Here is a 6,341-nt window from a genome sequence, read left to right on the forward strand (position 1 = left end):
TTTTTATTTTACTTATAATGTAATCATAATAAAAATAAATAGAAATAATCTTAGCTGACTGTGTTAATAGTTTATTTTTTACTCGGACTAGCGGTAATTTAAAGTCTACTTATTTTGGATGTATAAAATAACAAAATCAGTAACTTATTAAACAGTTTTACTCATTTTATTAATTTAGAGAATTAGCCATTAGTTGTGACCAATATTCTGTTGAAATTACTTTGGAATCATTATCAGATGCTTTTGGAAGTAAAATTTAACTGTGTACAAATTAATATGCAAGTGTCTCAGTATTGTCGATCCTCCATTGAACTTTCTTTAATCCTCTTCATGGTTTGGCTTGAATAGCTGCCTTGGGTATGGTAAAAATTATTGTTTAGTGTATATATCACAACTTGAAATGAAAAAATTAACTAGTCATTTTTTTAGACAGAGCATCAAGAAATTTTTAAAGGCAAAATCTATTAATGTAAACATGAAAACTCTTACATGCTCTCTTCTATAACTAACTTATACCAAATAGGACCTTTTAAAAAATTAAAGTTTAGAAAAAAATAAAATTAAATAGATTGGTGAAATTGTCATTTTATTGATTTTAGCCAGTTAGCAGTCATTTTCTGAGCAGCTATATTATATATTAGAAGCCACATAAAATGAGGGACACTAGAGAAGAATAAGACATTATATAAGTTGCTGAGAATGTTGTATATTTAGGAACAATCAAAGCATATCGACCGAAATTTCCTATAGATAATGACAGATTCATTTTTTTTTTTTAATCACCTACAGTATCTGGTTCTTAGGTGGTCTCCCATCCAAGTACTAACCAGGCCCAACCCTGCTTAGCTTCCGAGATCAGATGAGATAGGGCTTGTTCAGGGTGGCATGGCCGTAGACGACAGATTCATTTAATCATTATTTTCTTAAAACCATGTTTGACAAAGCATCTGTCCTGTTCTGCTGCCAAAAATAATTCTAGCTACTGAGAGTGGAAAGGGATTTGGTACAGGAAATTGGGTGCTCCTGCTAAATCTAGAGGAGCAGGATTCTGACAGGACCTCCAGGAAAGACTGGGAACACTAATATCACACTCGCCGGGGAGCCACTCCCTACACTCTACAGGAAGGTGGGCACAGGTAGGTTGCAGGTGAACTGCTGTGTTCAGGAGGGCTTTGTCATAGCTGCACTCAGAAGCTCAGGAGATTCCTGCCATTCCTGCTGCCAATGCCTCTTGACACCAGAGAGCTAATGACTAGACACTCAAATGCTCAAGCATAAAAATACCCAATGTCTCAAAAAATATAACACTTAGCAGAACCAGCTGAAGCAGCAGAATATAGTCCTTCAATTCTGTCTTCAAAATCTCACACAAGTGCCAGCTTCAAGTTGGTGAGACCTCTTTGTATCCTGAGCTCTATCTTTGAAGAAATCTAGTAAATAAACCTTTGAGCTTTCCAGGCTTTGGAATCTAGAAATATCCACCAGAAGAAGACAGAGACGGATATTGCATACCAGCATACTTCTTCTACCATAAACTGCACGTATACTAAAATTTTCAAAATTTTCTTCAAAAATATTTTAGTTAATCAAAATAGAAAAATACTCAGTTTATGAGTGTCTGAGAGGGATAGATATTTCTTGAACTTGTGTTTTCTTCACAGTGAATCAGGCTTTTTTATTATTTTTTTTCTGGGCTATACTACACATGCTTACTTCTTCCTGGAACACCTCACATCATCAGGCATTGCTTCTTCTCAAGACAACTATGACACTCACTAGAAGACCTGTGCCCACCTAGGTCACAGCACTTTACTTGTGTGTTTCCTCAGCATGACTATAAGCTCATTGAAAACATGAAATAAGCCTTGTATTCTGAGTAACTAATTTATTGCCTGTTACATATTGTACACACATAAATGAGTGAGTACTTTTAAACATGACAATTTATTTTATTTTATATAAATATTATTTTTTATTACTATACCTATTCATGTATGTATTTATTCTGCAAGCATTGATTAAGAATCTGCTATGTGTAATGCATGGCCGATTGTGTGTGGTCCTGGAGACACTCTAACTGTATTTTTTTTTTCTTCTAATCATAAATTATACTTATCTCTAACTCTGACTTTTAAATGGCGTAAAAGAGTGTTTACTTCTCTGAACTTTCCTTTATATATTTTAACTTTCTCAGGATACTGTAGAATAAATAGTTTAAAAACAATCTCTTCATTCATTTGCAATATTTCAGCCTTTGTGAGAGAAGAGAACCACTAAGAGATATTCCAATGAAAAAGTATAAAACAGGAAAAATATAAAACATATTTTAGTTCTAATTCTCTTCATGATTTGTTGTGTGACCTTGAACCAATCACTTTACATAATGATATCACTATTTCTTCATTTTCCAAGTAAGCCTAATTTTAGTTTCCATTGCTTATCTAATAGAAAACTCAAAACTCCTTGAAATCTCAAGAGAAAGGATAAAGAGAATAATAGATAGAAATTTTCTCTGAACTCTTTAGAGAAATTGGCTGTATAAACCAAGATACTATTATAATTACATGTGGCATAGTGTTTAAGAAGGTCTCTTCAAACAGACGGACCTGGACTCGGGATCTGCTCTTCATTGTGCTTGGTCTTTCAGAACCTAAATCCCCTCAAGTTTCTAACTACTAAAATACTAAAAAATTAATTTCTATCTCTACAAGATATTTCAAGTTCTAAATAAACACTATTTTTGTGTGTTTCATTTTAATTGACTGCAAAAGCAGCATAAATGTATATTAAAAGATACGCAAAACAGTCGTAGATACAAACATTCCCTCAGGTTGAAATAACCCACCTTAGTGCATAGCATTTGGATTCATAAAATCATGTGACATTTTACAAAATATTTAAGAATGATTAATTGAAGACATAGATTTTCTCACTAGGATATCATTATCATCACAGCATGCTGTTTGTCCTAAGAAAGCAGCATTGTTTCCCCTAGATTTCCTTAAGTACTATAAAAAAATTTCATACTTCACTTCCATAGCAACTTATATTGTTGTAATAAGGTACTCGTATAACCTGAAAAAAACACTTGGCATGTAATTATATATATAATCTAAATTACCATACTTAGATGCAGAGGCTTAAAATAAAAATGGATTAAGTTTTATCATGTATCATCACATTAGTTTAAAACAGTCAGGTGTAATGGAATATTACATAGAAAAGTTGAAGTAGAAAACACGAGGTAGTTACAAAGTTGACATTTGGGGGAGAATAATGAAAATAATTTACCCTAAGATATTTTCTTTCTCATAATAGATATATTTAATTGTTCATTAATTTTATTTTATAGTGTTTGCCTTTGCTAGGTTCCTTTTGAGTCTTTAACATATGTAGAACCTGCATAATAGCTAAATTTAAGAACTCAAATTGGCATAAAATATGAAGTTAATAGCCTATAATATAGTAGTATTTAGAATCAAAACTCTTTTATGATGTGTATCTTTATATGCTTTAAAATGGTTGTGAAATAAATAAGCCCTGTTTAGTAATAAAAGGCAATCACAGACTTGCTTAAGAAAATAACTGTATGGATTATATATTTAATGACTAAAACAGAACAGAATAATCAGAACCGTTTGCTTTTAGTTCTCAAAGAAATAGTGCAAAAATTGAGTAAATGCTTACAACTTTTATGGCAATTCAACATAGTAATTTTATGCCAGTTAAATCTAATGATTAAAAAATAAGACCTGCCGTTTGTACATTTTGAATTTTCTTTTTCTTTTTTTAGTTTTCTAGTAATTAACTTTTATAAATTATCTCTTACAAAAGTATGGTCTGGGAAGTATTGAAAAAAAAGCAAACATATATACCTTCATACATACACACAAAATGCTTGGTCCTTCTCTTTTTAAAGCGTGAAAAGTGCTGCTCTAATTTATTCTCTTCAAAGTTCCACTATTCTCTTTAATTAGATATGTAAAACATGCTACTATCTTCACTCATATATAGAAAATACATATCTCTGAAAGATTGCACATACATACCTTGGAAAGATTACATTAAGGTCACAGAGCAACTAAGTGTTGAAATCAAACTTCAAGTTTTATTACTCTATACCTTATGCTCTTTCCCTTATATCACACACTATCAGAGAAAGTGGTACCCTGTGCTAAAAAAATCTATTTACGTAAGTGCACAAACCTTGCTTAGTTATCAGCAGTGTAGAAACTTCAAAAAATTACAAGATAACATCATCTACCTATTTATCCAACTTTCCATTATCTATCATCTATCTATCTATCATCTAAAAACAGAGCTCAAATGTCAACAGAATATTTTTAAATTGTCTAAATATAGGAGAAAAGGAAGCAAGTTCAAAGTTGAAAACTTTATGGTACTCTAAGGAAGAAGAAGAGAAGGTGATATATATTACATATGTATTATATAAAATAAGTGGAGATAACAAGCCATAAATAAGGAGAAATAAAAAAGTGATATAATGAAATGTTGAGCCATTATTTTCATGACCGCCAATTGAAGGCTGATATGGCAGTAAAGTCCTGCAGTTAGATTTTAAATGCCCTGCATTAGACTGTCCCAATCAGGGATCAGGGTTTTAATACTACCATGGTGTTGCATGGAGTGGCATCATGCAATAAAAAATTTGAGAAAAATTGTAAAGTTTAGGGGCATATCAGAATAAAATACTCCTTCCTAAGCGATATTCCTCCTTTGGTGTCTCAGGTGACTTAACTGGCCCTCCACTGAAGATTTTATTGGCAGCAATACCACCTGGGGAAATTCATCTACAGTCTGAGACAGAATTTGTCACCATCTAAGAAAACCATATAAAATATTAGGCACTAGTAACTTGGACATTGTTAAATGTTTGCAAAATATCTTTAATGCTGATGCTGACTAGATTTGTTATATGAGGAAATAAATACAATTAAATTAGAAATAACCAGAAAATTTAAGTAGAAAAAGCAAAAACAAAAAAGTTCAATTCTTGAAAAGGATTTAGAGCTTTAGTCACTCTTGATACTAGAAGCTGTCCTCAGTGAGGTAATCTTGTAGATAACTCAGTATTCGAGGTTGTCATTCTGAAGGTACTTCGAATTTAATTCTCAGTATTTTGGGGAGAAGCCTGCATGAGATTTGTTATAGAGAGTGGTGATAGTTGACTGAGTCAGTCATATAAAGCCTATATCTGCAAACTTGGAAAATAAATAAGAATTTAGTTTTGTTTCCCAACATGTCAAAGTTATCAGCTGGAGGGACAGCGTTTGCCCAACTAGTGACTGCTTTGTGACTAAATAAAGCACTATCACTATCTAGTGACAGCTACCTTGAATTTCTGACATATGGTCCCTAGAATTTTAAGTGATTCACTAGCTGATATCTTATTAGTTAGATAGATTTTAGTGACAGGAGTACATAGCATATATCAACTTAAATTGTCGTTACATTTTTTTTTTCATTTGATGCCATTTGAAAATACTACAGTTTTATCTAATAGAATGATCAAATTAAAACTTTCCATTTACTACACACATGCAAAAGTATCAATGCAAAGTATTAAATTCATTGTCATTTTAAGTACATGTACTTGTTTTTCAAGAAAGTAAAATTATTCATTTAAAAATTAGGCATTAACTATTAGGTATATGATTATACCATTATTTTGCCTTAAGATTCTTAAAACTGATGTAATTATATTTATTTCATCATATTTATTTCATAAATATTAGTAGAATATTTATGACTTAAAGACAGTACTTCAGGATTGTGTTAATGCTTCTTTCACCCCAGTAACCTAAGCCTTTTGGTAAATTCTTTCCTGATATTAGTTTTCATAAGTCAGGAAACATTTTCCATATGTCATGAAGTGCTGTCCAAAGGGAGTTCAGAGTCACAGTGCTCATGCTTCATCATCATCATCCTGGCTAAAATGAAAGCCCTTCTCAGTGACAGCACCCATCCGAGAGATCGTACTACAGCATTTTTTTGGTACACTATTTTTCTCTTCTTGGGTCAGCTGCCTCCTAGGACTGGAATCGTTTCACAGTTTTTATTAAAATTATTATGAAAGAACAGCTGAAAAAATAAACAAAGTTGTCTGAGAGAATCTTATTTAGTGTCATCAAAGAAAAATTATCTGTCCTGGAGCAATATAGTGCAATTTAACAGCTAACATGGACATCTAAAGGTAAGCAGAGGCACTAGAAATTGCTAAGGACCCCAGAAGTGCATTACTTTCAATAAACTTAAAAAAGCAGCAGACAAAGAAAAAAAAAATTGAAATTAGTAAAGTATTTAAAAATTAAAAGAGAAAA

At 31.9% G+C, this 6,341-nt stretch overlaps 1 pseudogene; it reads right to left on the minus strand.

Moving 5' to 3' along the window:
* Nucleotides 1-780: 780 nt before the first annotated feature.
* On the minus strand, nt 781-897 carry LOC120591307 (uncharacterized; annotated as a pseudogene).
* Between the last annotated feature and the right edge of the window lie 5,444 nt (nt 898-6,341).

This window comes from Pteropus medius, unplaced genomic scaffold (assembly GCF_902729225.1).
Source record: "Pteropus medius unplaced genomic scaffold, Ma_sr-lr_union100, whole genome shotgun sequence".
Classification (NCBI taxonomy): Eukaryota; Metazoa; Chordata; class Mammalia; order Chiroptera; family Pteropodidae; genus Pteropus; species Pteropus medius.